This window comes from Lissotriton vulgaris, chromosome 11 (genome assembly GCF_964263255.1).
Source record: "Lissotriton vulgaris chromosome 11, aLisVul1.2, whole genome shotgun sequence".
Classification (NCBI taxonomy): Eukaryota; Metazoa; Chordata; class Amphibia; order Caudata; family Salamandridae; genus Lissotriton; species Lissotriton vulgaris.
Genome location: NC_141699.1, coordinates 1,027,158,607 through 1,027,169,327, shown reverse-complemented (window position 1 = coordinate 1,027,169,327; position 10,721 = coordinate 1,027,158,607).

Genomic DNA, 10,721 nt, shown 5'->3' with positions numbered 1-10,721 from the left:
TTTCAGGACATGTGTGCCTGCGAGCCACCAAAGACTCACTCCAACTACCTAGATCCCATCCACTACGGTGTGTCCTTACTGCATATTCGCATCTGTTATGGTGAATTGGCGCTAGCACGGCATCTGTGACCCGGCAAGTGCTCCCCCCCTGGTCTGGACAAAGGGGGCACTATCTTAGTAGCACCTTGCCGCAAACAATCCGACCCAATGACCTGACAACTCTGACCTGGAAACCATGTTCCCCTGTTGCCAAAGTCGGCCCACCTGCAACATATGTTAACCTACCATGTTAGCTCTTAAACCCCCCACTTATGGCAATGAGCCTGGCAGCAGTCATGCGTCCCCTTGCTACTGTACCCCCCAGTGCTGTCTTGGTGGTGTTCCTTATACTTTCAAGCCAGCTGCCCATCCCGCTGTTTTTTTTTTTTTTTTTTTTTTTTTTTTTTTTTTTTTGCCCAGTCCGTGACCTCCACCACTACTGCCCCTTTCTCTGTCCGCATGCATGCTCCTTACTTATACTCCAAAGTAAAAGCAACATATTAGCCCTCTTACTCGCACCACCTGTGCCCCGACTTCGTCGCACATGCCCTTGTTAACCGCACTGGCACTTTTTTATTTTTATTTATTTATTTATTTGTATTTCTTTATTTTTTTATTTCTTTATTTATTTATTTTTTTAATTTTTTATTTCTTTATTTATTATTCTTACTATTACTGTTTATTTATTTATATATATATATTTTTTATTATTTTATTTATTTATTTATTTTTATTATTTTTTTTTTTTTTTTTTTTTTTTTTTTTTTTTTTTTTTTTTGCTGTTGTCCACCTACAGGCACCCCCCCTTGTGTTGAGCCCCAGGCATGTCTATTGATTGTAGCATAACTCCCACTGTAATATACCACCAGTACCTAATCTCTGATTCACAACTCTTGTGCGCCGTACCTTCCCTATGTTGTTACCCCAACCGCATGTGGACTACCACTCATTGCGTGACCTACCAAGAACGCTCTATCCTCTTCACTGACCCTTTACCAAATTCATGCCACCCTTTCCCCCCCCCCCCCCCCCCACCATCCGGCATTGATGGAGGCGTGCTGGGGAAGGGGGCAGAGGGTGTTAGGAGCTCATCATTCTCCCAACACCCCCCACCCCAAACCCCCGGCATGAGCCTTGCCCCTCTCCCCAAGGCCGGTTGTGAATTTGCATTCCCCTTTCGCCACCGCTAGTAATCCTGCACCACCGCCTGTCATGCAATCCATGCACCCAAGCTTGGAAATAACTACCCATGAGGCTATAAAAACAAACCACAAAACACATTTTGTAAGGGATGGTGAACCTTAGCGAATTCCTAGTTTTAAATCCGAGGCTCTTTTCGTATTATGTTATATTTGAATACTACCATTTCTATTACTACGTATACAAAGCGATCGATGGATAAGTTTAGCAATTCGCATAATTTTTCAACCCTGCCACATACTTTAGTTCAAGCCTTAGTTGCTGCTTATTTATCTTCTGCAACTAACCACCATTGACAAAGCCCATAGACCCGATTTCCTGTCAGTATGCTGCTACTTCTTGTGACATATATATAGTGCAATGACAGACACAAAAATACAAGTCATGCACCACACAAAGCACTCCCCTCCCCCCCCCCCGTAGTCAGCCACACCCTCTATTATAATAACAATGCCGCTGGCGTTATCCTTTTAATCCGCTTTTTGCATGCTAAGCAATTTTATTTCTTCCCGACACAAAGTCCTTTATTGTTAATACCCAGGTTGCGAGGGACCCTGTGTTACCCCTTTGACTTTAATGCTATCCCCCAAATGGCCTTCTATTTTGAATAATTATAACTGGAAATGTCCAACTCTGCAAATGAGTCTCGAAAGAATATTGTTGGACCGCCTTGGTATATATCCACCGGGGGAGACAGGTGCCGGGTCATGCGTCGGTGGCGATCCCCTGGGACAACTAGGCTGAGTTGGGTTGTATAGAGTGGGACTCATAGGATGCTCTTTCTGTCACTTTTTGGGAAGTATGTGTCACTTTCTGTCCCTGCGACCCTTAGCAGGGGTTCGTGCTCGCGGGCTGCCTTGCCCTCCTCCCCACTGAAATGGAAGTAGTACTATGAGTCTTTATTTATATATAATGCCTCCTGCGGTCTACATGAGTACTCATATAGGGAGAAAATACGAATGCGCCACCACAAAGGAGTAGAGCATATTTCCCCCTCTTTGAGACCCTACATGTTATGGTGAAACCCGTTCTTTCTGAAGAGGACCCCCTCCTTTGCGTTCTTATGAGCCTAGGAGTAGAGAGGTCACAAGTGCATTCAGAACTGTCAGAGGGGTGGACGTGCTGCTGAAGCGTTGAGACATGAGTAAAGAAGTTCAGTGACGAAACATACTTGACACTAACTACTATATACGTGAGGCAATAAATACTTCAGCTGGCCGGCGCAGTCACTGATCTAACCTGGACTAGCAGATCTCAGCAGTGGCAGGCAGCCATTACTTGAGCTGTGTACCCCCCCCCCTTGAGAGTGGCAGGGCTTACACCACGTCAGTGCAGGACAGATGGGGCTACCCCTGGGGGCGATGTTTGAACATGAGTGTTAGGGGGATAGGAGCCGGATACTCCGAGAAGAGAAGGGGAAAACATTTACACAAAAGAAAGAAGAACAGGGGAAAGGACATTGCCTAACTGGTGTTGTCTACCTTTCTTTACCCTCCAACACTCCGCACCACATCTCGGTGCACCCGTCAATCCTGACGGCCCAACCGCAAGCCCCTGCAGGACCAGTATTATCCTTCCACCTGTCTTCTGTACTCTTTTGTAACCTGTACATGTCTCTTTTCTCTTGTAACACACTGTTTGCTACGTCTTACATTTTATTTCCTTTCGATACATGCACACGTGCCACCATAGCCTACGTAACTTTTGTTGTTGTTTTGGAGTGTCTGGCATTTATTGCAGTATTATACCTTTACTAGTACTTTGTAACCTCCACACATCACTTTTCCTCCTGTAATGTACCCATTCGTACCTTTTGTATTTCTAGTTGGACTAGGGGGCGGGGCTTGGGGGGGGGGGGCTTTAGAAGTGCCGGTACACAGCACCTGCGAGTACCGGCCCAACCAAAGCACTGTTTATTCCATATATAACTTAACGTTTTCCTTTTGTAATTTGTTCACTTGCAATGCTCTCATGTATCCGTTCTTGTCCTTATTGTGTAGCGCTCTGACGCCTCCGGGTAAAGTCCGCGCGAGAGGAAAAACGCATAGACAAAGATATAGCCCGCTTCATGGCAGCCATTCCGAGAGCGCCCCGCCTTCCTCATGCGAATAGGCTGTCAGATATCTGGGAATGTAAGACCCTTGCACGTACTTGACTTAAGCACTAAGAAAAGACTGACGGCAGAGAACAAACGTTTACGGTCAGCTGCTGTAACTGTGCCGATTTTTTTTTTTTTTTTTTTTAAATTTATTTATTTTTTTATTTATTTTTGAGTCACCAATTTACTGTTGTTACATTTGACTGGCACTTTTGCCCAGTCCTTGTAGTATCCTTCTCACCGTCAATGGAAGGCATCCGAGAACTGGGTGCTAATTAATTGCTAGGTGTCGTTAGTTGCATTTTTTGCTACGTGAGCTGGGTGACTGAAACGTGCGACCTCATTCGCCAGTTCTCAGGTGGAGAATTTCAAACCTACTTTTTAGGCAGGGACTAGGATGTGCGAAGAATCGTGGGAGCACGTAGCTCTTCTTGTAGTGGGGGTGCCGCAAATTAAGGAGAGACAAAACTAATTAAAGGGGAGAGGACGGTAACTTTGAAATAATCTGACCGGCGATATTGGGGAGACCAGCATCCGTCGGGGTACGCGCCGACCTACGCCACCCATCGGGAAAACAATTTACCTCCTCCCAATCTGCCCCGGAAGGATGAAGGGCCCGTGCACGGCGCCTATCCCTCCGCACCCGCCCCCCCCCCTCAACCACTGCTCCTGCCACAGTAGACTCGGCACCCCGGTGGCAGCTCCACTCTCGGATCCGCCCTCCCCCTACTGCCCTATTTATCTTTCGCTAGACACCCTAGAAGCCCTAGTTCATCTTGCGCGACGTCCTCATCCGCCTTCCACCCCTTATACATTCTTGACTCCGTGGATGCCCGGAGCCGCGGCCTGTAACCCACGTGTCGACAGCCTCCTGCTCTATTCCCTTTTCAACGACCAGACCAGACAGCTCTCCCCCCCCCCGGCCCCCGTCCTCATATGTGCAAGGCACGAGACCCCAGCAGAGCATTGTAGCGTTTGAGGCCGCCATCCCTTCTCTCTACCCACTCTTGTGCTCATTTTAAACTGCCCATTTGTGTCCCCCCGCCCCCACGGGCACATTGCTCGTGACATTGTCCTAAATGTCCCCTAAAAACACTTCCTGGCAGCACTGCTTCCGACTTTCACTTATTGCCCTCGCCCCGACGATGCCAGGAATAGGATCCTCGCTCTTTGAGAGGCAGAGGTCTGTCACGAACAATTCCCCCTGAGCCCCCTAACTACCCACTTGTTCCGTAGCCATCCGTATCCCCGTTGCGCTGACCCATGTTTACTTATTGCAGTATTATACCTCAAATTATACTCTGTTTTCTCTTACAACTGCCCACTTGTCACTTTTCCTCTTGTGCACTTTTGACTACCTCATGTATTTTTGGTTGTTCACAATTTTTACTACCTCAAGTATTTTGTTTGCTCACAATTGTCACTATTACCTTTACTACCTCATGTATTTTTGGTTGCTCACAATTTTTACTACCTCAAGTATTTTGTTTGCTCACAATTGTCATTATTACCTTTACTACCTCATGTATTTTTGGTTGCTCACAATTTTTACTACCTCATGTTTTTTGTTTGCTCACAATTGTCACTATTACCTTATGTAAGTAACGTATGTTTTAGTAATCTGCTCTTCTGTAATGTTTCTCATTATGTTTCATTTCTGTTCCTAATGTGAAGCGCTCTGACGCCTTCGGGTAAAGTCCGCGCTATATAAAAATGCATAAATAAAATAAATAAATACCAGGAAGGGGGAGACCCGAACTCCTTGCCGGCACTTCTCAAGCTCCCTGCACCCTTGCCCCCCCAACCTCCGCCTCCCTTATCCACTTCTCCCTGCCATGCCTGGTGGAGCCGGCTCCGCCCCCCCCTCCCCCCTAGTTCGCCAGCCCCTAGCACCATAGGCGGCCCTCCCTGCTCTCCTCATCTTACAAATTCCTTTCCTGTGATGACTCCCTCTTTCCTGACACTACCCCCTCCGCTGTATCTTCCCTCGCTGCCTGTGAAATGTCGTGCACGAAATGAGGCCCGCCACCAGAAAAAATCACTTCTCTACAAAACACCACCTATCACAGGAGTAACTGGTGCAACAAGCACCAGCAAAGTCAACAGGTCTGGCACCAATGTGCTACTGCATGCAAGTACAGGACCGCGCAAACGCTGTTCAGCACAACAAAGCCAGATATTCTTGGTCCACCAAAGCCGGGAGAAAAGCTCGCAAAAACAGTTCAAAAGGATGATCCTCTGGAGAGAATGCTCTAGGAGTTAACCAACTGGATGTGACACATCCCCCTCTCGCTCCCGACCAGAACCACGCAATCACGAACCTCCCCTGCGCGCCCCCACACCCCACAAGCAGGCACCCTTTCCCTGGCGCCATTCCCTGCGCACCTGTCCCGAGGCCCGCCTCACCACCCCTCACACCGACTCCCATGCACTCGGCCTCGCCCCTCCGCTGTCACTCTTGTCCCCCGGGCACCATGGAAACCTTGCCCGACTCCGACGCGCGCAACTGCCCCACCGGACATCGAGCCGACCTTCAGTTATTGTTATCCCTTCATGGCAAGGTGCAACTTTTTCTCGTTCAATCTGCTAGTACCCCCCAAAGGCAACCAAGTTCCGTGTTACCCAATCTATGCAAGTTCCGTGTTACCCAATCTATGCCTCATTCCTGCCGTATACCTTTAGTGCCTATTCGCCACGAGTGCCAATCAAACATCTGCTGATGCGACACATTTTTCGCTCTTCTTTCTTCTGCTCTCTTCGCATCAGAGGCCTATTCTCCGAATGGCACCTAACTGTACGTCTCTCGCCCGCGCCCATAACCCTGTCTCCCCACTTTCTTTCTCCTGGACGGCCCCAAACCCAATTCATCCCTCCTTTGCCCTGCCATCCGACCCCCATTATGCCTCCTCTCTTGGCGCCCTTTTCCGCTATCCTTGTATGTCCGTTCTTGCGCCTCCCATATTTCGTCCGCACCTTCCTTACCCACCCTCCCCCAACCTCCCCCCCATCCTCTAAGCGCTGTAAATTAAGGCAAATCAACGTACTGCGACTTAGCCTTTCAGCCTCGAGAAGATCACAGAGTGAGTTCGCTAGGGGGGCAGTTTATTGCCTATGAAAACCCTGTATGTGAGTTACGTTTGGTGCTGTCCTTTATGCGTTGGTACTTATGTGACTTTTAACTTAAACCTATTTTTATTTCTCCACCTTCATACTGTCTGACAAAACAGTGACAGTTCCCTCTGCTATTACTACTCATACGCTTGACGCCCGGAGGCTGTGCCTTCCCTCGAAAACAGAGCCCCCAGTACCCAGAACCAGCCCCTCCCCTCTTGCTACGCCAAACTTCTATCCTCAGCCCCATGACACTAAGGGGCATCAACTACCCGGCCCCCATCTCAGTAACCTTAAAACCAGCAACCAACCCTTCCACTCCGTCCTCCTTTTACCCGCCGCCTGGGGGGGGTGCACTTCTACACACTTATCCTGGCTCACATCCCCAACCGCCCCTTGCATATCCTTGAGCCCCCCACTCCGTCCCGTGGAAGAGCACACCCTCTACTTCTGGCCCGTCTGGCCACAATCCCTCCATGCCCATCCTTATTTTTTTCCTGCGCCCGAGCCCTCCCGTGGGCCCCCCTCCCCAAGACTTCGGACCTGACCTGACCTACTCGTGCTCGACCTCACCCCCCCTCCGCTATTGTTGTTGCCTGGGCACTCTGACACCCTGCCCCATTGTTACTTGCGCCACAGTCCCGCAGAACGCCGCCTCGCCCTCCGCTGTGTAGGAGCCTGACCCCACTGTCCCGTGCCATTAAAGCCCGCGCCACGGACCCCAGCGGCCCCCCTACTCCACAGAAGTCCCCTTGCCCCGTCCATCGCTTGTTAATATTGCGGGGAGTATTTAACTTGCTACTCCCACCCCTCCTTATCTTTCTTAATATTGCAGACTCTCTTGTGGCGGCCCTTCCTTTACTTGTTACTCTGCACACCCAGCCCCAGCAAAGTCCCCCCACCCTTGCTACCCCACACGTTCTCTTCTGTACCCACTACACTGCAGCCCCCCTAGATCCATCCCTCCCTCCCTCCCCCGCCTCCCCCCACCTCACCTCGCACTTTGTCGATGCTGCACCTCTTCTCCTGCCAAAATTCCCCGGAGAAAGAGGGCCTTGTGCCCGGTGCCCACCCTTAAATAGCCCTTATCTCCCTACCACATTCCTACCTTAAATTTATGGCTGAGCTGGCCCAGCCCCAATGCTTGGTGGGCCCGCTCTTTCTCTTTCCCTGCCTTTGCTCCCCTTATCTCGTGCCAATCATTGGGTGCTCGGGCTCTGCCTCCCGGGGGCGGCCTCCACTGAGACCCCCGGTCCAGCCACTGTCCCCCTCCCCCTGGGGAGTGGGGGGGCCGAACCAAGGGGCAAAGATGGCCGCCTGCGCGTGACGTAAACGCGCACTAATTATCCTACTGTGTGGAAAGTAATGCCGGTGACGCGCGCTTCAGCTTTTAGTTCGATTGCGCAGCTGACAGTTTGTTTTGACAGTTGCGTGTTGTTATTTGGCGGTTTGCTAAACTGACATGCATTTAATTTTCCTCATAAACTTCTCAAGTTTAGCTTGTTTTTACTTCACGTTGCCTTATTATTTTTTTCCGCTTACACGCTGCACTTATTTCAGTTATGGTATGGTGTCCGCCTTGGGACATAAATCAATCACAACAAGGGGATTCAGTTCTCAGCGCACTATACAAAAAGAAAACATTCTTATTAGCAGCCTACCTGTGTATACTTTGATCTAAAATGGAGTGTTTCTGTATTTAAAACTTGTAAGGAAAATAATTTGTTGTCCATGCTTAATCACCATGTGAACCGGTATATTGATTCTTTTTCGTGCTGCACAGACACACTCAACAACCATCTTTACCAGTTTAAATAGTGGGTGCGTCACTCCAGAGTAGGAGTGTTCACAATGCTGAATGGCCCCTTAATTGGCAGGGATGTGCAATATTTGGCTGGTTGCAGCCTATGACACTGTGGTCTTGTAATCACTGCTATAATTCAAATTATCATTAACAGTGTACGTTTTTTTCTATCATCGTGCTAATTTCAAAAGCCCCATAGCTCAAACACTTTAGGGCACAAACACGCCTGAACAATGTATTGCTTAATGAGCAGACCTTCAAGCAACTAGGTCAATGGCAAGAACTCAGGCAGCGCTCTCAGCATGCTACACACGCTTATTGTCACTAGCTATTATTTATAGCTCTTAGAAACTGTAAAAGAGCTGTATGAGGCGCTGAGTAAAATAAAAGTAAAAAAGTGTGTTCCTAATAATGTCATTGTATTGCACTGTAAGAGATTTGTAGCAGGTGCATAAATCGGGTAAGCAATCTCACAGGTTGCTGGCAACAGTGCTTGGATACTACCCATCTGAGCAATATAATAACTCGTGCCTAATAGTGCCAGGCATTAACACACATACCATATAAGGAATTGCGGCAACAGGGGAAGAGACGTACAACACACCCACGCACCAGAAATGCAAAACAAACCAGCATCCTCACCCCTCCCTCACCCTCCGCACACACACAAAGAACATATCGCAGGTTGGACCATTCATGATTTTATAAGTCACATGGAGTGTCACAGCCCACACACGTGCCTGCCTCATTCCAGCTGGATCCATGTTCCTCCAAGTGCAATGGCGGTGGTACCAAAAAAAAATAATGAGCGGGATGTAGTCAACTAATGAATAATTGTACTGCGGGCGTCATAGGAATTGAGGGGGTAAAGAGGAAGGCCTCAGGCTGGACTGCTTTTTAAAGCGGGGTAAATGGATTGGTAGCAACACTGACAGCATAACACATTGGCCGAAGCCTTGCGAGATTACATTATTAGTCGCTTTAATGAGGTTCCATTTAGAGACTGATGTGTAGAGAGAAGCTTAGGAAGTGACATTTTCAATGCTGCAAAGGCTGGATGGATGTTGGTGGGAGTCGGAGGGAGGCTTTGCAGAAATAGCGCTGTTTGAAGTATTAGCCTGTGATGCCCATCATACCCTCCTGCAACATAAGGAAGAAGGTCTGTTAAACGTAAGAGCACACGCAATAAACAGAATGGGGAATCAGCAAAAGCAAAAGAAGGTCAAGAGATGGAGCCAAGAAATGGAGAACTGGAAGTAATTACAACAAAGAAGGAAGAAGATCAAAGGGATGAGCACAGGCAAGTAATAGAAAGAAGAATCCAGGAAAAAGCAAATAGACGATGGATCGCGCCAAGAAACAGAATTGGAGTGGCTACAAACAAAAGAGTACAAACAAGAAACAGAAGGGGAACGAGAAAGAAATAGGACGACGAACCGGAAGTAATGGCAACAAACGGAGAAAAGGGTAATCAAGCAAATACTATATACCATAAATAAAAAGAGGAACCAGAAATGCACAACAGAAAAAGGTCGAGTATCCAGCAACAGGAAAGCACTGCTATCTGAGCGGCCTCGGCTCTGCAGAATCGGTTGCCACTAGTATGAAGATATTTTGAGCATTTACATTCACTGCGTTCCAACAAAGCATAGCAATCAACTTACAAATGCAGTTTGCCATAACAAATAAACCTGTGCTGGTATTTCCTGGCATTTACACATTTACAGGAAAATTAATGGGTCTTATCCACGAAGCAAACACATCTTCACCCTCCTCAGAAAAATGCTGTGTCGCACACCAATGTCATCAGATTTTAAACCTCTTACAATGGAAAACATGGAATGCACCAAGAACGCTCACGGCCAGCCTCAAGACAGAGGAGCAACACTACGGGAAACCAAGGCTAAAGCGTGAGACCACCTCGTATGTGCCCCTTTGTGGTCGTCGTACACTGTTGGATTGTTTTGTTTGCTCTATGCAAGCAGAAGGGTGGAATACTTTTCGTTTCTTGCAGCACTGCTTTATAGAAGCACAGAAATGGTCTTTCTTCTGCTTACAGGGGGCTTCCCAGAGACGTAGTGTAAAAGGCTTAACTAGTCTGAAGCTTTTACATATTTAAGAGCATGGTTTTTTTTCCTGTTGGAACCTTGGTCAAAACAATACTCCCGAGTTATCTTTCAGAACATAGTGTAGGTACGTTTGCATCTTGCAGGCATAATACGCTAAAAAGAATATCGTAAAACAAGCGTGCTCGCGCCTAAAAAAGTGTTGCCAAAAGTGAAAGCGTTTCCCTTGCAGGAGCAAGCCACGGGCACCATATATTTGCATGTTAATGACAAATATATGGTACCAAGCTCCCTCCCGCAAGGGAATCGCCAAATGTGCACGCATTGCCATTGAAGCCAATGCAACGCTTGCATGTTTTTGGGACAAAAACCGTAGTGATGCTACAGGTCTTTTTCCCAATCA